General features: G+C 41.8%; 1 protein-coding gene across 2 annotated transcripts in view; it reads left to right on the top strand.

The window, feature by feature from the left end:
• POLH (Y-family DNA polymerase H) overlaps positions 1-21,994 on the top strand; it is a 252,547-nt gene that overhangs the window by 180,770 nt on the left and 49,783 nt on the right. The gene's annotated exons all lie outside the window — the stretch shown is intronic.

Genomic DNA, 21,994 nt, shown 5'->3' with positions numbered 1-21,994 from the left:
ATGGATTTGTGCACACCTTAATTGGAAAATGATGTTCTTTTTGTAAGTTAATTTGTATTACCTCAAAACTACGTTGCATGGTTTCACGAACCCAGGGGTGGGGTTCTCGAACCCATCCCAAGTTCTCGTCCCCAACTACGGGTTCAGGTACGGGTTCTTCTAAAACGCACCGAATAGAACCAGGTTCTCCACAACCAAAATTTGGGTTCTTTTGTCTAATTGGGTGCATCAAACCTCGACAATGGGTCCATGGAACCCCAAAATCGGGAATGTTAGGGTTCCTTGGTAGTGGAATATAGTTTTTAAATGTTTTAATTAAAAATTTAAACGAAAAGAATTAAAAAATGTTAAAATGGTAAACCTAAAGTCAAAACCTAAAAGTTCAACGACATTTCATTGTTTCATTTGTTCAACGACATTTGTGGTTTTAGATGAAGGACAAGAGGTTTGAGGTGTTGAAACTTCGCAGATGTTTGAGGCGCAAGCGTTGGTGTGCCTTCGCAAATGCAAACCTTTGCTGGTGTGAGCTTGGAGACACAGATGCAAACACAACCTCAACGCTAGTGTGCGTTGGTGTGTGTAGGTATCCAAACTCAACGCCTTTAGGCTTTGTCTGCCTTTCACAATGCCAATATCTTGTGTGCACGAGGTAAAAGGTTCGAAGAGTGATTCCATGTACAAATCCCTTGAACCCCAAAATTGGGAACGTTAGGGTTCCTTTGTAGTGGAATATAGTTTTTAAATGTTTTAATTAAAAATTTAAACGAAAAGAATTAAAAAATGTTAAAATGGTAAACCTAAAGTCAAAACCTAAAAGTTCAACGACATTTCATAGTTTCATTTGTTTGACGACATTTGTGGTTTTAGACGACGGACAAAAGGTTTGTGGTGTTCAAACTTCGTAGAGGTTTGAGGCGCAAGCGACAGAGGTTTGAGGCGCAAACATTGGTGTGCCTTTGCAAATGCAAACCTTCGCTGGTGTGAGCTTGGATGCGCAGACGCAAACACAGCCTCAACGCTAGTGTGCGCTGGTGTGTGTAGGTATGCAAACTCAACACCTTTAGGCTTTGTCTGCCTTTCACAATGTCAATATCCTTCGTGCACAAGGTAAAAGGTTAGAAGAGTGATTCCATGTACAAATCCCTTGCCCTGTTGGGAGGCTAATCCTTGCAAGCAACTCTAACACACTTCATTTCCCTAACAACAATTGTGGGCAACTGGATACCATCTTTCACTGCTCTGAGTTCCCTAAGTGTATCAACTCCATCCAACAATGGGCTAATTTGCTCATTGTAACTTTTGTTCAAGTTTAGTCACACTCCAACCTTTTCTCTACCTTCCATAATGTAAACCAAAAATTACAAAGATGTTTGGCCCCTGTAGAGGTCTAAAATTTTTCAAATCCACAAAAGTCTAGATTTGAATACTTCGTTTTCAGATCTGTAAAGACTAGATTGTATTAAATGAAATTTGGACCTTCATTTTCTGTGAGATTGGATTCTAGAAATGGTTTTGAAGTCTAAATACATGGTTAATTATGCCATTAAGTTTGATGTCAGTTCACATAATCTAAATTGAAAACTATGCTTAGTTTAAATCATAAATATTTTATTTTTCTTGTTTAAAGTTGGAAAATATACAAATTCATATATATTATAATTTTTAAAATATAATATATATAAATTATAATATACCCCTAACGAACCCACACACCTTGTTTCAAAAAGTGACGTACCCGTCGTTGACCCTGTCCCTGAACACACGTTTCCTCGCAACATAGCCTCAAAATATCAAGTTACAACATTCCATTTATCATGGATAAGCACATTACATGATACTACATATACTACATTCTTGGTATTAAATCCTAGGATTCATCATAGATTTTTCCTTTTTTCCTTTTCTCTTACGGACATTGATCCATTCTGACGAATTGTTTGGAACAGATGTAGTTAGGACAATGACATCATTTCTTTGAGACAACTCCATTGCCAATGGTTTTGTCATATTTGCTGGTTCCTTGTCGCTATCTGAGTGATTTTATTTGTGGGTACATTTCTGCCCACTCTTACCTGGAGCCATAATTATGGCCGAGTCTCTTTCATTTTAATTTGAGGGGTGGACCTCCTCTAATGAGGGATGAGATGGTTCCACATGAGGCTGAGCTGAGTTTGAATGATTTGGATTCGTGGTAGAAATATAAAAGGTTAGATATATTAAAAACATTAAAAATCCATAATATATTTTTGCGTTATCTAGATCCATGGGGTTTTGAACCTTTGACCTTCACACAAGTAGTGCCTTAATGGTATGTTCTATCGCTGACTATTCTAAGCCCTGTGGGCATTAAATCCATAATATTATATATAATTAATATATAAATAATAATCTATGATAAATTAAAAGGTTATATATAAAGATAACTATTAAAAATATAATATTTTTAACACTATATATAAATAATAAATTCATTATATCTATCTACAGACACATTATTGAATTCAATGGTGAATTTTATCAATTCTCCTAGATGAATTTTTGTGATCCGGACTTAAACAGGAACGCAACAAATTACAGAGATAACCATAAACACATATAAATAGGTACGCAACAAATTACAGAGATAACCATAAACACATATATGCAGCGGAAATAATACTTCATTTCATTAATGTAAAATACTGAAATATGCTTACAAACAGTAATGGAAATAAACTAGCTAGGGCGATGGTAGCTTATCTCTGAGAAGAGATGTGTGGTGGCTACATGCCTCTGAACTGTGTTACAATGAGGCTCGAAGGCCTATTTATTGTTGAGAAACAATGGAAAACCCTTAACATTCCAAAACCTAACCCTAGAAGATGAAACGCCAAACTGTGGGCCCCGTTTGGGTAAATTGGTACATCAACTTCCCGGGGTCGTAACTTTGGCATACGATCTTCGTTTGATGCGTACAATAGCTCATTAGAAAGATCTATCCGAGCACTACCACTTTGGGAAGGGCAACATCAGTCCATGGACCCATGTTGCCCCCAGATTTCCCAAAAAACATCGTTTAGGGCTTCAAAACGGCTCCGGAAGTTCAGGACCCGAAAAACTACTAAAAATAATAAGTTGTGCTACAATTAAGGAAATTAAAAATGCTGAGAGAAACAATGGTGGGGTTCTAGGTGGACTTGGCAGGTGGCCACCAATATCCACCTGGATCATTCCTCCCCCCTTAGGAAGCATTGGTCCCCATTGCGTTGAGTTCCTCCATGAGATGAGGAAACTTTTGCTGAACTTGGTCCTTGGTAAGCCACTTGCCCTGGTGAAGGAGTTGGCCTGCTTTGACAACTCTATACAGTTGGATATTCTATTGGCGAGTGTTCTTGATCTGTGTGTCCATGATCCGATCAGTTGCAGCTTGTTCCATGCAATCTGGATTTAATTCTGTGGGCGTGAGCTGTTCTGCAATGTCAGATGTGTCTAGCAATGGTGGAAAGTATTGCCGAAGGCGGTCCACATTGAACACTGGGTGCAGGCCAAGGAATGGAGGAACGCTGAGCTCAAATGCATTGTCTTCCATAGCCTTAGTAATGGTGTAAGGACCATAGCAGGTTGGGCTCAGTTTCCAATAGGCTCCAGTAAGGCGTTCCTTTTGCAAATGCAACTAGACTTTGTCGCCCACCTAAAACTTTTGTGGCACCCGATGTTGATCATGTCGCTGCTTGTACTTGGCATTTGATTTCTCCAGAATGTCATGGACCTGATGGCGAATATGTTGGATGTGCTCAATGAAGCTGGTTGCCTTGTCTGTTTCGGACTGGACATGAGCCGAATCTGTGTGAGTAGCTGTAAGTGGCATGGCCACATCAATGGGGTATAGTGGCTGGAATCCCAAGCCTACCTGAAAAGGGCTGTGGCCAGTTGAGCTGTGAAGAGCTCGGTTGTAGCTGTGCAGAACATAGGGGAGGCTCTCGTCCCATGTGCGTGGATGCTTTGAGTTGTACATGCGCAGAATGTGTACAATCATCCTATTGACAACCTTTGTCTGGCCATCAGTTTGACGATGGAAGGCTGTGGACTTAGTGAGTTTGGTGTCCAGCATTGACCAGAGACTGGACCAAAATGCACTGAGGAACCGACTTTCCTGATCTGGGATGATAGATTGTGGGATCCAAAGTGCACCCACACTCGTTCAAAGAAGAGTTTAGCAGTGGCCTCTGCTGTGATATTCTTCTTGCAAGCCGCCATAATGGCCATCTTCGAGAACTTGTCGACGACCACAAAAACACAGTCATTTCCATGCTTAGTGGAAGGAAGGCCTGACATGTAATCCATGGAGATGGATTCCCAAGGTCGACTAGGGGTAGGCAGCGGGGTATAGAGGCCTTGCTTCTTGATGGTCGGTTTGGCAATGGCATAGGCAGTACATGATCTGATGTACTTCCCGACATCTTGTCGAAGATTCGGCCAATAGAAATACTTTTGCAGTATTGCCACTGTTTTCTCGACCCCAAAATGCCCAGCAACCTGACTGTAGTGTGCTTCCCAAATCATCTTGGCACGCTCGCTTGAAGGAACACAAAGGTGACCCAGGTGGCATAAAAGGGCATCCTGGAGGTGAAAATCTGGAACATGCCGACCCTCCAAGAGTGTCTGGTATGTGTGGCCGAATTTTGGGTCGCTTTTGTAGAGAAGTGGCCAATTAGAAGTCTCATGGCCACAAGAGTTGAGCACGGTGGTTAACGCCATGATCGGTCATCGACTAGGGCAATCTGCAACATTATTGGTGCTGCCCTTCTTATACTTGATATTGAAATGGAATTGTTGCAGGTATGTAGACCACTTCTGATGGCGATCATTCTGCAATTTCCCTTGGGTCCGTATGAACTGCAGGGGTCGGTGGTCTTTGTGGATGACCGTGTCCTTCCCCAAAATGTAATGCTTCCATTGTCGGCAGGCCTGCACAATGGAATACATCTCTTTATCATAAGTGGGATACTTCCGGATTGTGTCTGAAAGTGTCTCACTGTGATATGCCACTGGATGCCCGTGTTGAGTAAGGATTGCCCCAATAACATAGTCAGAGGCATCTGTCTCGACCTCAAATGGTTGTTGTAGATCTGGTAACGCGAGCACTGGTGCCGTGCAGAGGCGATCTTTCAACTCTATGAATGCCCTCTGTTGAGATTCAGACCAAAAGAATTTTGCTTTCGCTCCTCCCTTGGTGACTTGACTCAAGGGCCAAGTGATATGAGAAAACCCCAACACGAACCTGTGGTAGAAGTTGGCAAGACCTAGGAAGCTGCGGAGCTCTGTTAGAGTGGTTGGAGATAGCCAATTCCGAATGACTTGGATCTTGGCTGGATCCACATGCACCCCCTGTTCATCAATAATGTATCCCAGATACTGAACCTGGGTCATGCCAAAAGTGCATTTCTCCAAATTGGCACATAGCTTGTGTTGCCGCAGTGTTTGGAGAACCTGTCGGATGTGGTGGAGGTGCTCTTCCCAACTCTGGCTGAAGATCAGAATGTCATCCAAGTATACCACTACAAATGAGTTGGTGAATGGCCGCAAGATGTCATCCATTAGCCTCATGAAGGTTGCAGGAGCATTCGTCAATCCGAAAGGCATAACCAACCATTCGAAAAGGCCCTCCTTGGCTTTGAAGGCAGTCTTCCACACATCAGAGGGTTCGATTGGTACCTGGTGATATCCTGACTTCAGATCGATCTTGCTGAAATATTTTGCCCCCTTTAGTTGGTCCAGGAGGTCATCAATCCACGGGATCGGGTACTTATTACAGACAGTGATCTTGTTCAGTGCCTGATAGTCAATATAGAGTCTCCAAGTCCCATCCTTCTTCTGTACCAACACGATTGGGCTCCCACAAGGCGATGAACTCAGACGGATGTGACCTTTCTGCAGCAGCTCATGAATCTGCCTCTTGATTTCATCGTTCTACAGAACAGAGCGCCGATAAATTGGTCCATTGGGTAGCGGCGCATCTGGGGTCAGATCGATGGAGTGCTTGACCTGACAGTGTAGTGGAACCCCTGTGGGGGAGGTGAAGACGTCCTCATACTCCTCCACAACCTTGTCCATCTGTAGTTGTCATGCAGAGGGGCCCTGTCTGGAGGCCGTGGCCACCGTCTTCTTCTTTCCTTGAGGGCGTATCATTAGGAAAACAAATTTCCCGGTTTTGGAAATGAGCTTACTGCATTGTTTTGTAGTAATCAAAGAGATGGCGGTAGGCGGTGCTACCTCTGGTATCCTATACAACTGATAGGATCTCCTGTCCCCTCGTGTTTCTTCTCATCTGCCATGGGAGGTCGTCGGGATTTGTGAGGCTGGTCTTGCAAAGGTTCGACCAGTTCAAGCCCTAACTCCTTATATCCCGACCTCGTTGGGGACATGCAAAGAAAAACAGAGAAAAAGCAGACCGCTCTAATACCACTGATCCGGACTTAAACAGGAACGCAACAAATTACAGAGATAACCATAAACACATATATGCAGCGGAAATAATACTTCATTTCATTAATGTAAAACACTGAAATATGCTTACAAACAGTAATGGAAATAAACCAGCTAGGGCGATGGTAGCTTATCTCTGAGAAGAGATGTGTGGTGGCTACATGCCTCTGAACTGTGTTACAATGAGGCTCGAAGGCCTATTTATTGTTGAGAAACAATGGAAAACCCTTAACATTCCAAAACCTAAACCTAGAAGATGAAACGCCAAACTGTGGGCCCTGTTTGGGTAAATTGGTACATCAACTTCCCGGGGTTGTAACTTTGGCGTACGATCTCTGTTTGACACGTACAATAGCTCGTTAGAAAGATCTATCCGAGCACTACCATTTTGGGTAGGGCAACATCGGTCCAGGGACCCATGTTGCCCCCAGATTTCCCAAAAAACGTCGTTTAGGGCCTCAAAACAGCTCTGGAAGTTCAGGACCCGAAAAACTGCTAAAAATAGTAAGTTGTGCTACAATTAAGGAAACTGAAAATGCTGAGAGAAACAATGGTGGGGGTCCAGGTGGACTTGGCAGGTGGCCACCAATATCCACCTGGATCATTTTGGTTGGACGAACATAGAATAGGTGACTATGTATATGTCTTGATGATTGGACTTAAGTAAAAGGACAATTGTTAAGTGATTTGGCATCATCATTGGAGAATCTAATGGCTTCTTTTGTAATGGTATAGGGTAATTCTTTCCTAGGGTTTATTAGGGTACTAGGGTTTTAACAAATTTTTTTCCCATACGTCAGTTAATTCAACACAAATAATGTATTCTTCAATGAACAGTACCAACTTCTTAATGATACAATAGACTGAACAGAGCAATGTAGCATTCAATGAATTCAAACCTCCAATCAACAAATGCAATAAATCCAATAGTCCAGTGTATTGTTCAACAAATCCACATACAATATGATCCACGTTCAATGGTGATAGGCAGAAACAATTTAACAATCAAACGATACCTTAACCAGATACCCAAAAGCTGCTGACTGCTAAACCCTACACAAAATCTTGTTTGTTCAAGTTATAGCTAGCTCAAAACCGACCTCTTCTTTGTACATTGTTTCCTTCAGAATTTCTTCAAACCCTCTTTATTGGACATGTCTGTCTTGAAAGGTCTCAATCTTGTGATAGACTTGCATTAGGACCTTCTCTGGCTTTAGTCAATAATTTCGAACTGTGCACAGGAGCCCGAGCTTATCTCACGAGTTCAGAACTGCTAGTGCACAAACCCTCAGAGACCCTTTGTCTCGACTCTCACTTGTCTTGAGATGAATGGTGCTGGGGTGTTTCAGAGCCACTCCAGGTTAGTGTGATCGTCCAGTTCAAAGATATTTGTTCTACGTTTGATGGGCCTCAATGAGCTTCCATTTGACCCAAATTTAGCCTCAAAATAATTCGGCCAACCTCAAAGAATTTATGAGCTGCTTCATGTGGGTTTATACGAGGGTTTGGGCACAAAAATTACTTCATATATTTGTGCTTAGTTTGTCGCTAGTATCAAAGCGATTTTTTCTCTGCCTTAGACAACTGCTCTTAGTTTGCCTCAGAGAGGGGGGCTGCAATTACCATAGAAAGGGATTTCCCTTGCTTAAGGAGCTTCAACCCATGTCCAACTTCAGATCTTCATCCCCTATATTTCGTGGCTCCTTAGATTAATAATCCTTGTGCCAAAACAAACCAAAATACCAGCCAAAGTGGATCCAAAACCTGTGCTAGAACAAAGAAGTAGATAGGAAAATAAAGGAGGGTGACTAGATAAGGTGGGATCACCTCCACCGAAACTAGTCCAACATAAATGGGGTATTCAATCCTCAAAGCCTCAGGCTCAAAGAAAAGCGAAGACAAAATGATCCAATCCAATGATGATCAAGTGATTCTCATGCTCTTCTATTTATAGATTTCCTTGAGGGGTATTTTATCTTTAATTATTTGAGTGAGGGACACATCAAATCCCAACTTTGTTCTTTTTTGTCCTAGCTGCTCCAAACATGCCCAAACATTGGGTATTTTTGGGTTTTCCCCTTTGTCGAGGACTATAGCCTACGAGGATCGATAGGTGTTAAAATTGGAAACTAGGGCCAAACTCCACCTTGGACAACTCATATGATGGAGTTGATATATTTATTGTATTCATCTTTTCGAGAGGTGGAGAATTGATCTAAAGATCATCTCATTCTGACAAGTATAAATGGAATTATGAATTTATTTCTTCTATGGACAAATTGTCAAGGTCGGCCAACAATCTAATGTAGGCTCAGAAGCCCAAAAGTCCAGTCTCTTCACCCTCAACGTTGCATATAAATAGGAGCATCTACCTCATTTGGACATTTATCATCTCACACATATCTCTCTCTCTCCTCAACTGATTGGGTCATATGAATTTCAGGGCAACCTTCTCCTCCACACGTGCGAAGGGTTGACTGCGTTTTCGATTTTCCTACATTGACCAAGTTGTAGCAAGTTTGACCGGGCAACATTTGACCTTGTTTGAATGTGTTTTTCTTGGGAGAATTTTTGTTTGGGCAGGTCGCATTCTTTGGCACAAATTTCAAGGATTTCTGGGCAGGTTGACTAGCGTTGACCGTAGGTTTGATAGTGCATTGACCAAGTTTGATCGATTTCTTCATGACTATTTTGGGCTGATTTGCACTGTCTTTGGAGGTCGAATTGACTAGGTTTGACCGAGTTCATTTGGAGGAGTAATTTTGCTGATTTGACCAACGTTGACTTTTTGGTTAGGGCATCCTATTCACTGCAGTTTCACTGGACAGACTTGACTGTGTTTGGGCAAATAAATTTTGCATATTGTATTTTCTCCCTTTGCTGAAATTTTGAAGAATAATAAGAAGATTTAATCAAAGGGTTTTCCCCCCATTGGGGTTATTCCCTGGTATCCGTCAAATATTGTGTCCTCTTGTCTTGGCTTGTCTTCTCTTTATTATTTATATTCTATCTGCATTTACTATCATGTTAATGTGATTGCTAATCTGGAAATTGATATTGGGCTAATAAGAAAAATTGAAGTAAATTGCTCTTACGCATAGAACATACCATTGTTATCTAAAACTAACAATAGGCTACTCTGTCCATTGGGCCAATTAATCCCTTGGAGACATTATAGTCCCCACTTCTCAATATTGCTTGTCCCCAAGCAATGAAAAATTTGAGTGCTGCCATTTTCTATTGCCTGCGCCCATGTCTTCATTAGTTATTTAAAGATTGTGCCCCTTGTATGCCTTAACTTCTATGCTTCCATGAGGCACAAACTTCATAGGTTCCAATTTGCTAAATTTATGCTGCTAGTATACAATCCAATCAATCCCTCCATTAGAGTTTACAACAATGTGTAGGCTACACCATTCTCCCTATTTTGTAGCAGCCAATTGATCCATTAGGTTCCCACCTTGATCCACAATTTCCCAAGAATGTCCTCCAACAAAAATTCTTTGAAATTTTCGCCTGATTTTCTCCCAAAGTGGTTCAAGAACAAGAAAAAATGGTTCAGAATATAGACAACCACCCGTATCTTCAACCCCCTACATTATATTCTGCATTGTTCCTGTTACCCACCACTAGTGGGTGAACCCATAGGAGAATTTTTTTCCCTAGATATGCCTTGAGCTGACAACCAACAACCCCTAATAGCCACCAATGTAGCCGATATTATGCCATCTGATCTCTGCTCCCTGAGCCAGTCATCTGTCCCCTTGTCCATCTGTTGGGAGCATATGTTTGAAGGTGGGCCAACCAATCCTAAAGGTACATCTTTTATTGTGCAATCAGGTGCTTGTGCTTGTTTTTCTTGGGCACCCTAGGGTATGGATTATTGGGTGACTTGGAAGGACGAAGGGTTTTGATTCTAGTCTTTTTCCCTCACCTCAAATGTGGGGCTTAATCCTCAACTGTAGTCTTGTGGGATCTCCCCTACTGGTTGATAGGCTATAGCATTATGTTGGGAATTACTTGGGAAACCCTGCTTTTGGTAGCGCGGTCTTGTTTTCCTATTCCACATTTTTCACTCCCTGCCACACATTAAATGCCCTATTTCATCATCTTCCCTCTTTGGATCCACAAGGCTCTGGTGCTCCCCTCCCCTTGTCCAGATGTCTGGGTCGGGGCCTAGAACGATGCCCTAGAGGTTGATGTGGCTAAAAAAAAGATAAAAGCATATCATGGCCACATACAAAAGGAAATAATACCACAAAATGCAAAATATGGCCGGGAGAATAAAATTTAACGCGTGGGAAAAAGCCAAACATGAGCTCTGCCCCTTATCACTATGGCCATCACCTTGGTTCCTAGGGCCCCCCATGAGTGTTGCCTACATCCTTAAGGAACCCATGCATGTCCCAACCCTTGGTGGGCGATGAACTACCCTATCTTAAGAGGTAATCATTTCTATATCATACACAACATGATCTCATCCCTTGGAGCCTCGAGCAGTAAAAAAGGAGTAATCAATAGAAGGAAAAAGGCAAAAGAAAAAGGGTGGAAAACAAAGGTTGGGGTAACTCATGTACCACGATTACTCCCTCCTACATTCATACACCCAAATATGTGGACATCTCTCATCATTACCACCTTTGAGCTCATGGCAATTGGCCTTATGACCCCTGTGTCCGAATCCACCTCATCATTATCAACATGACACCTACCACTTGAAGGATGTACTTTGGACATGTCCTTCCCCTTAGGGGCTGGGAACACCTAATAGGATTGTTTATTAACCACTCCTAACTAGGGAGGTAACACCATTACATCTTCAAAGCCCCAAATTTGGAAGGGAAACCCACTATGAAGTCTCATTTGTGCCCTTGACTAACAAGCTTGATTCACTTAGATGCACTAATGAATTATTGTACCTGAAGGTGAGGAGACGCATTGGATCTTATACAGGATTGGCAGGTGGTTTCATCATGGTTTGGGCTACTTAACTGGGTCTGAAGCCCACTATGAAGTCTCATTTGTGCCCTTGACTAAGAAGCTTCATTCACTTAGATGCACTAATGAATAATTGTACTTGAAGGTGAGGAGATGCACCAGATCTTATATAGGATTGGCAGGTGGTTTCATCATGGTTTGGGCCACTTAACTGGGGCTCAGCCTGCTAGAGGATCATATTGACATTTGTAGGGGATGCGTTGAGAGACGTGGGACTCTGTCATGTGATATAACATTATCTCATTTTACGGGCACCCCTAGGACCTTCAACAAATTTTCATTGCCCCACATCATATGTGAGATGATGCACTTGGACTAGCATATCCCCAACCAACTTAGCAGTATATACAGGGTTTGGCAGCTGATATGAGGCTTAGAGGAGGTTTGTCTCATCCTTGAGACATGGGAGGGAAAGCACCATCTTTCGTGCCCTCATTTGGAGCAGTCTACAGGCTTATTTTTCATCAGGAGACCCATGAGACCATTACTTGTGCCCCAAAGCCACTTTGGAGCACCACATGATGATTTACTTAGAGATCAAGGGGCCAACCCCTTGTCTATCATTCATGGAGCCCTCACTCTCATTATGGCACCTTGAGGACTCAACGAGGCCCTCCAACGACCCTTCTACACCATGATTTCATCATTTCGGCTCACTTTGGATGGCTTATTCTTCACTTTATGAGCTACTTGGTGGGCTTGTCACCAAGGACATGTTATTTGCACATTATTTTATGATTGTAGGGGCTATTAGGCTAATTCAAATTAGATAGAGGATCATATAAATTTAGATCTCTCCCATTGTGAGAGATCATCATCATCACACTTGGATCTATTCTCTTGAAGAATTTCACACTTTTTCTTGGATGACTATTGGAGACTTCTATTGATGCATTTTAATATCTTTGGAGGCTGAAATTTTCGTTCTTTCTTGGAGCCACTTCTATGGATATATCTCTTGTCATCTTGTAAGTGTTATTTTGTTGAAGATCTCTCTTGAATAATGTCTAATGTGTGGAATTGTTGCAATTAATTAATGCTTTTGTGCCCTAGTTTTGTTGAATATCATTGTAAAAGGTTATTTGATTGGCAATTGCACATGTTACTCAATGTATGGCAACATATGAATGTTTTTAGTGGATGTGATTTGTCCTTCCATGAAAATCCATAAAAACTTGGGTGGGTAATTGTTGAAGAGTGCTTGTTAGGGCATCACTCTTTGGCCTCCTTGAAGACGATTTTGGCAAAATCTTAAATCATCATATAGACTTGATAGCCCAAGGATTAGGCACCGATCCAAGCAAAGTTGGTGGTCACCTTTCCTTTCCTTCCTTTCCTTCTCTTTTCTCTCCAAACTTTTTAGCCCCTTTTCCTAGATGACCAACTAGGGCTTCTTGCAAAATCTTATAGATGGGTGATCTTTAAAAACCGTTTGGATAGTTATCTACGCTGGTGTCTCCTCTACAAGATCTCTCAGTTTGGTTGATTCCCGGGGTTAAATTTCCGAAAATTTGATGCCCTAGCTGTGTCTTTGGATTGAAACCTAGTTGTTTCTTCTTCTGGATAAGGTGGTTTTCTTAGGAGTCGGAAAACTTGGTATTCGTTGGAATAAATCATTCAAGACCCCATTCCTTTTCTCACATTGACCTAGTAAGTACATTGGAGGGCTCCTCCCTCGATAATTCATAAACCCTAGGTCTTATATGGGCTTCTTTCCGAATCTCTCTCAAGTATAGCAAGAGCATATTTCAAAACGTAAATCATCTTAATTAGCTTCTTGAGAGGTCCTATATCATCTTGGAATCTTGACTCTAGGCATACCTAGCCTCATTATGTTATTGTAAGCCCTAGGTCTTGATTTCAATCCTAGGTCTTTCTTGGAGTGCCTTCCTTGCATCAAGCCTTTAATTGAGCCTCTCTTTGAATGGGCCATGGAAATCACTTCATACCTTATCATTGATCCCATCATTATTAGTGATTTCCTTCATACTGGGACTCCTCTCATCAGTGAAGGTCTGTAAAGAGTAGGGGACACTGACTGAGGTGATAGTGGATCTTTGTCCCATTGTTGTCATTTGGTCTAGTAGATGTCCCATAGGTACCCCTCCTAGGACCCCTGCTAGATTGTGTGGCAACATTTTTGGCACTGCTGTCGGGGAAGAAGCGAGTCTACCTTTTAGAAATATTCACCTTCTTCCTTAACGACGAAATAGATCCTTATCTGGCTACTCCATTGGAAGAACAAAGCCCTAGTTCTTCATTGAACTTCAAAGTCAATACTTATAGGGTGAAGTAAGCATCTCTCAAGGAATCTTTGAATTCACCTTGGCTAATCCTACATGATTGATATGTGTAACCTAATAGGATGTCTTGCTTTCATGGAATTCCTGCCTTGGACATTGCTGCATCCTTGGACACCCTAATCATGTCACCTAGACTAGCATACGTGGGGTGGCCAAGTTTGATGGTGATGCAAGATTTGCTACATTTGATCAAGGTGGCAAGATTTGCTACATATGCTTCAAAGGTTGAGGTGGTTCATCATGATATCCTTATAATGTTGTTCATGAGATCCCTCCATGGTCATAATTCATGGTTATATAATTGCAATCCTAGGAACATCTTGTCAATTGAAGCATTCTTGAGCATTTTCGAGCTAGGGAACAAGCTTGCCAAGCATTAGATATTCAAGAGGAAGCCTTCATTGAAAATGAGGAGGATCATGAAGAAGAGGATTCCTTAGAAAGTAGAATTAAAGATAGCCCCATCTTTTTCAAGGATGTTGTCTTTGACATTGTGCATATCAAGAACCTTGAGAAAGATGACCCCACTAGCCCGTTGGACATTGACATTAGTGATTACTTGCATATTGAAGAGGGAAAGTGGGAAATTGATGGACATTATTTTGATAAGGACCCTATCTATTATACTGATGATGATGATATCAATAGGATCCTTGTGTTTTGTTGCCTTCCTTATGATCCTAAGGATGTATTGAAGTCATCTATGGATGTTTCCTCATCCCTTTTCACATGATCACCAATGATGATGAGCCTTTCCCCTTCTTGAGCATGATCATGAGGAAAAACAACTCATTTTACATGATCCTTCGTGCCAGCTGCCCCCTTTTCCTTCACATCATGACCTTAAGGCAACCATGAGGTACGCCAACCCTAAGAAGGATCTAGATAGGGAGTTCATGATCTCGATGACCCAATCATCCATTCTCTGTTTATAGGAAAAGATTTGATTTTTCAAATTGATGCCCATTCCTTCATCCATTACTCCTTTCTATGATGTATGGATCTCATATTTTCTTGCCTCCCACCTTGGTGATCTTCCATATGATTGTTCCCATCTTTTCTCTTGGATTTATCACATGAGTAATCATGAGAGAAAGTGTCTTTATATTGATCTAATGATATGTTGGTTGCGTTGGCTCTATGATTACACTTAGCATTTCCATAATGTAATATGCATGTTAGGGTAGGGTGCATTGCATTTTGATTTTGCGTAGCTAACATCATCATATTATGTTCTCATAAACTTGCACCATAGAATAGATTTCCTTTTTGTATGGTTTTATTATTTGATGAAAACATAGGCGATCAAAGTATGCCTTGGATAGATGCTTCCGACAATTGTTTTTGAGGTGCAGGATTACAAGTCTATGGTCCCAGAGGATTGCTGGTGTTCTCATGACCTCCCCATTCGAGTACATGGTTTGTGCACTCCACAAAGAGCTCATGTCCCAGTTGGAGCTAGATGTTACCCATCACCATTAGGAGACCCCATAGGAGAAATTTTTCTCCTAGATTTGTCTTCAGCTGGTAGCCAACCACCCCTGACAGACACTAGTGTAGCCAATATGCCAATTGATCTCCGCTCCCTGAACCAGTCATTTGTCGCCTCACCCATTTGTTGAGAGCGTATGTTTGAAGGTGGGCCATCCAATCCTAAAGGTATGTCTTTCATTGTGCAATCGGGTGCTTATGCTTGTTTTTCTTGGGCACACTTGGGTATGGATTATTGGGTGACTTGGAAGGAGGAAGGGTTTTGACTATAGTCTTGTTCCCTCACCTTAAATGGGGGGGTTAATCCTCAACCTTAGTCTCGTGGGATCTCCCCTGTTGGCTTATAGCTTTAGGATTGACACTACTTGGGAAACCATGCTTTTGGTAGTGTGGTCCCGTTTTCCCATTCCACATTTTTCACTCCCCTCCGCACATTACATGCCCTATTTCATTTTCTTCCCTCTTTGGGTCCATACGACCACTAGGTCGACAAGGCTCTGGTGCTCCCCTCCACTTGTCTAGATGTTTAGGTCGGGCCTGGAACAATGCCCCAGAGGTTGATGTAGCTAGAAAAAGGATAAAAGCTTATCATGGCCACATAAAATAGGAAATAATACCACAAAATGCAAAAGATGGCCGAAACAATAAAATTTAGCGTGTGGGCAAAAGCCAAACATGAGCTCTACCCCTTATCATTATGGCCATCACCTTGGTTCCTAGGCCCCCCTATGAGTGCCCCCTGCATCATTAAGGAACCCATGCATGTCCCAACCCCTGATGAGCAATGGATTGCCCTACCTTAAGATGGTAATAATTGCTATATCATACACAACATGCTCTCATCCCTTGGAGCCCCGAGCAGTAAAATAAAATAAGAATCAATTAAAGGCAAAAGGTAAATGAAGAAGGGGGGAAAACAATGGTCGGGGTAACTCATGTACCACGATTGCCTTCTACATCTATACACCTAAATATGTGGACATCCCTCATCATTACCACCCTTGAGCCCATGGCATTTGGCCTTGAGACCCCTGTGTCCCAATCCACCTCATCATTATCCACATGACACCTACAACTTGAAGGATGTACCTTGGACATGTCCTTCCCTTTAGGGGCTGGGAACACCTAATAGGGTTGTTTATTAACCACTCCTACTTAGGGAGGTAACACCATTACATGCTCAAAGCCCCAAATTTGGAAGGGAAACCCACTATGAAGTCTCATTTGTGCCCTTGACTAACAAGCTTGATTCACTTAAATGCATTGTGTTGTTTTTCCATGACCTTGGTGTTTAGGATAGAATCTTAAATCTCTGATGCTACCAAACCAAGAATCACAACGAAGCTACTTTAGACAGCGGAACAATATACAACAATAAATCTACTACTAGTGCACAAAATATACACAACTTTTTACAGAAGTATGTACAATAACCCAATCTTCGTTATGTTAATCCAACTAAATAATACAACAGTCTAGGGCTTCTATACTAGGGATAATGGCCCTCAAATATCCACAAGTACAAGAATACAAATACAAGATAATATGACGGTGTAGCTAATGTAGTGCACCTCACAGCTGCTTTGTCATACCTTGTAACTTGTTGGTCCTTCTGCTCCCAATCTGCTCACTAGTTGCTCCTTAGTCCATCAAGGAACAACACATAGAGACTCTAGGAGGGCTGCCACCTATCATTGTTGCAAGTATCTTCTGCTACAATGAACTTTGGCTGATCCAATTTTATCCTCTAGGCTGGCCAATCCCTGAGCATCAAAACTACCTTCCTAGTAGCCTCTTTTGTCCATCAAAGAGATACTAAGGCCTCCAACAACTTCACCCACCTTTAGTTGTCAAACTCCCTTTATGACTGCAGATCAACGATTAGTTTGGACACCTACACGCTGCCCTCCAATGGTCCAAAGATGCCTAATTCAATCCTCGAAACTCACTGTAGAGTTTGCTCCTAGGTTAGGGCTACTAACCATGCAAGTTTGCCCAACCACTTGGCTTCTATAGGCTTCTGAAATGTATCATCCAATTTGGTCAACACTTGACCCAACACAAGGCAAAACCAACTGCAAACATACCTCAAGTCTGGTGTTGAACTGTTGTAGCACTGTGATCTGGTTAGGGCTTCTTATAGCTGCCTCACAGTCCCTTTTCTAGCTACGACCCTCTCCTACAAACCTTCTTTTCCTACACGCTGTTGTTCTGGGCACAAACCAACCTTAAACAGGCCTTACTACCCCCCTGTTCTAGGATGTTAAGGCTTGCGACCTACCCACAACAATCTCCAAGGGCTGCAACCTGCACATACAAAGAAACTACACACAAAATAAACTCAAAAACCATCCGAGGTCTCTTCCTTTCCACTCGACCCTCCTGCAAGGCAAACTTGGCTACCAAATATTCATGAAAATGGCCATACAAGTCCTCTTCTTCTTCGCTGGTCCTGCCTCCTTTGTTTGTGGCCAAAACATATGTGTTCTCCCTCTTCTACGAGCTCCTTACTTTCTTTACGTTGCACTTTGGATGTGTTAAAATGATCTCACCTCACCTTTTATTTATACACAATAGAAGGGCTCCATTGAATGCCTCTAATGTGAGTTGCCAACTTGTCATGTGGCTTGTCCAACTCAAGCCTACATGAATCTCATGCTACAAGGCCACACTCTACATTAAAAAATTCATATCTCCACGTATACAACTTAGATTTCGATGATTCTCGATGCATTGGATTTGTCTCGACATCCTCTATCATGTCCATCCATCACATGTCTAGTGGGCCTCATGGATTCACACCCACATGCTTGGGTGCAAAGCCCACACCTTGGGTTCCAAGCCCACAATGCCCTATTGTGGTGCTCTAACCTCCAAACCCCGAAGCCTAGGGCTTGGAGTACCTCCCAAGCTACCAAAAATCAAAACAGTAATGAATTATTGTATTTGAAGGTGAGGAGACACATTGGATTTTATATGGGATTGTCAAGTGGTTTCATCATAGGCAACTTAACTGGGGCCCAAGCCCACCAGAGGATCATATTGACATTTGTAGGCGATGTGTTGAGAGCCATGGGACTCTGTCATGTGATATAGCATTGTCTCATCTTATGGGCATCCTTAGCGCCTTCAACGACTTTTTCTTTGCCCCACATTATAAGCGAGATGATGCACTTGGACTAGCAGTGCCCCCACTTGGCTTAGCAATATATACTGGGTTTGGCAGTTGATGAGGCCCAAAGGAGGTTTGTCTCATCCTTGAGACATGTGAGGGAAATCGCCATCTTCTGTGCCCTCATTTGGAGCAATCTATAGGCTTATTTTTCATTAGGAGACCCATGAGACATTAATTGTGCCCCAAAGCCACTTTGGAGCACCACATGATGATTTACATAGAGAACAAGGAGCCACCCCCTTGTCTATCATTCATGGAGCCCTCACTCTGATTATGCCACCTTGAGGACTCAACGAGGCCCTCCAATGGCCCTTCTACACCATGATTTTTTCATTTCGACTCACTTTGGATGGCTTCTTCTTCACTTTATGAGCTACTTGGTGGGCTTGGCACCAAGGACATGTTAGTTGCACATTATTTTATGATAGTAGGCAATTTTATGCTAATTCGAATTAGATAAAGGATCATATAAATTTAGATGTCTCCCATTGTGAGACATCATCATCAAAGTCAGAGCTATTCTCTTGAAGAATTTCACACTTTTTCTTGGGTAACTATTAGAGACTTCTATTGATGCATTTCGATATGTTTGGAGGTTGAAATTTTCGTTCTTTCTTAGAGCTACTTCTTGTTCTATGGATGGATATATCTCTTGTCATCTTGTAAGTGTTATTTTGTCATCTTGAATAATGCCTAATGTGTGGAATATTGTTGCAATTAATTAATGCTTTTGCGCTTTAGTTTTGTTGAATATCATTGTAAAAGGTTATTTGATTGGCAATTGCACATGTTACTCATTGTATGGCAATATATGAATGTTCCTAGTGGATGGGATTCATCTTTCTTCCATGAAAATCCATAAAAACTTGGGTGGGTAATTGTTGAAGATGCTTGCTAGGGCATCACTCTTTGGCCACCTTGAAGACGATTTTGGCAAAATATTCAATCATCGTAGACTTCATAGCCTAAGGATTAGGCACTGGTCGAAGCAAAAATTGGTGGTCACCTTTTCTTTCCTTCTCTTTTCTCTCCTCCAAACTTTTCAACCCAGTTTCCTAGATGAGTAACTAGGTCTTCATGCAAAATCTTATAGAGGGGCGATCTTTTAAAACCATTTGGATAGGTATCTGTGTTGGTGTCTCCTCTACAAGATCTCGAAGTTTGGTTGAATTCCCATGTTTAAATCTCTAGAAATTTGATGCCCTAGCTGTGTCTTTGGATTCAAACCTAGTTGTTTCTTCTCTTGGATAAGGTGTTTTTCTTAGGGGTTGCAAAACTTGGTATTCGTTGGAGTAAATCATTCAAGACCAAGTTCCTTCTCTCACCTTGACCTAGTAAGTACATTGGAGGGGCTCCTCCCACGATAACTCATAAACCCTAGGTCTCATGTGGGCTTCTTTTCGGGTCTCTCTCAAGAATGGCAAGAGCATATTTCAAAAAGTAAATCATCTTAATTAGCTTCTTGAGAGGTCCTATATCATCTTGGAATCTTGACTCTAGGCATACGTAGCCTCATTTTGTTATCTTAAGCCCTAGGTCTTGATTTCAATCGTAGGTCTTTCTTGGAGAGCCTTCCTTTCATCAAGCCTTTAATTGAGCCTCTCCTTGAATGGGCCTTGGGAATCACTTCATACCTTATCATTGATCCCATCATTATTAGTGATTTCCTTCATACTGAGACTCCTCCCATCTTTGAAAGTCTATAAAGAGTAGGAGACAATGACTGAGGTGATAGTGGGTCTTTGTCCCATTTTTGTCATTTGTTCTAGTGGATGTCCCATAGGTACCCCTCCTAGCACCTCTGCTAGATTGTGTGGCAACAGTGCCTTTAAGTCTGCTATGCTTCACACCAAGATATACTTCATAGGTAATAAACTTCCTTTGGTTCAAAATCATGCTTGATAGTGATGCTGCAATCCTGTTTGGTCCCACTTGTTCAGTAATAGGCCTATTAGCATATGAAACATTTGTGTGGGTTGAATATCGTGTTTTCATGCCAGTTTGACTTGTGTGCCTTTCTTCCCTTGCTACTGTAAATAAATCCTCATTGCCTATGCAATCCTTGTCTTGAGGGCGAGACTGTGTTGTGATTTTAGCTGGTTTGCTATGTGTAGCTCTAACAAGCTTCTCCTTGAGCGTAGTCTCGGAGACACAATACATCTCATCTTTGTAGAAATGTCGTCTTCCGCGTTATACTTGTCATCATGAATGAGTCCTAATATTTTGCAAGCAAATTTATGCTTGGAGTACTCTAGTAATAGATGGGCTCTCCAATCTCTCAAGAATGTGTTGTGTTTCGCATGCCTGATCTCATTGGATTGTAAGCTGTTACATGTAGTTCTATAAGTTGACATGCAAGTGACTTCTTGTTTGGGTATAACCTTCTTTTGCTGTGGTGTCACAGTGCAGGGACCACCATTGGTCATGCCTCTAAGAACTACCTTGCTGCTCTTTGGGACTTGTATTTCAATTTCCATTGTTTAGTAGTTCATCATTATTCTTCCTAGCGAGTACAACCATTGAACTCCCAACACCATGTTAGTATCTTCCAATTCTATCACATAAGAATCATCAGTAAGTGTATACTTACCAAGTGTGACGATTAACTGTGGAACTGCCAGGGTGCATGTCCTGGACATGGACGCCTCTCCTTACCACTACAACTGCATCAATGAAGTTGTATGTTGCTCTGCCATCTCAATGCTATGACACTTTGCCCTTGTATATCGCCCTTGATTTTGAATGTGTGATATTTGTGTACTCTTATGAGAGTGGCAATAGTACGTCCTTCAATTCTCGGAGGTGGCTTCCTCACTGGTTTTGGGGGTGGTGAAGTGAATCTTCCCTTTTCCGAAACATCGATGACCTGGTTCCCATGGCTCTTTGCATGTGAAACAAAGCTTATTCCTTCTAAGCTCATTTTGAGTCTCTTCATCTAGGTGACCCTTCTTGGTTTTGTTGTCTAAAGATATCTTCTTGCCCTTATCCTTTGGAATAACTGGTGGCATGAGTGGTGCCTTCACTTTTGGTGCTGCACCTCCCATAACTCGAGTCTTCTTGATGGCATCTTGAAGGGTTGCAATATTGAATGCCTTAACCCAAGCTTGTAGGGGTTCGACTAATGCCTTCATGAAAAGAATGACTAAACGTTCTTGAGATATGTCTGTCACCATGATTGCAATTCGTTCGAATTCTACAATAAATTCTTCGTGCAATCCAGTTTGCTTCTTGTGCCTGCTCCCTAAAGTGTATATCTAAATTCTTTCGATCAAATCTATCTATCAACCTCTCCGTAAAGTCTACATAAGAAGTGATGTTTGCATGTCCCAACTTAACCAGTCCATGATACCACCAATCATGTGCTTCTCCTAAGCATAGTGTGGAAAATTGAATAGCATCTATTTCTTGCATGGCATTGAGTGAGAGATTGGTGTCCAACTTTTGCACCCAAGCCCTAGCTAGGCATTTTGATGACCCATAAAATGAGGGGAGGGAAGGTTTACTTAATTTTCACATTAGGCCAAAATTTTGTTGTTCCCTAGGTCTCTTTTGGAATCCGATA

The sequence above is a fragment of the Pinus tabuliformis genome, chromosome 8, assembly GCF_031772625.1.
Source record: "Pinus tabuliformis cultivar Carrire ecotype Pingquan chromosome 8, CPIR1, whole genome shotgun sequence".
Lineage (NCBI taxonomy): Eukaryota > Viridiplantae > Streptophyta > Pinopsida > Pinales > Pinaceae > Pinus > Pinus tabuliformis.
The sequence above is the reverse complement of the archived record's forward strand: the minus strand, read 5'-3'. Positions and strand labels throughout refer to the sequence as shown.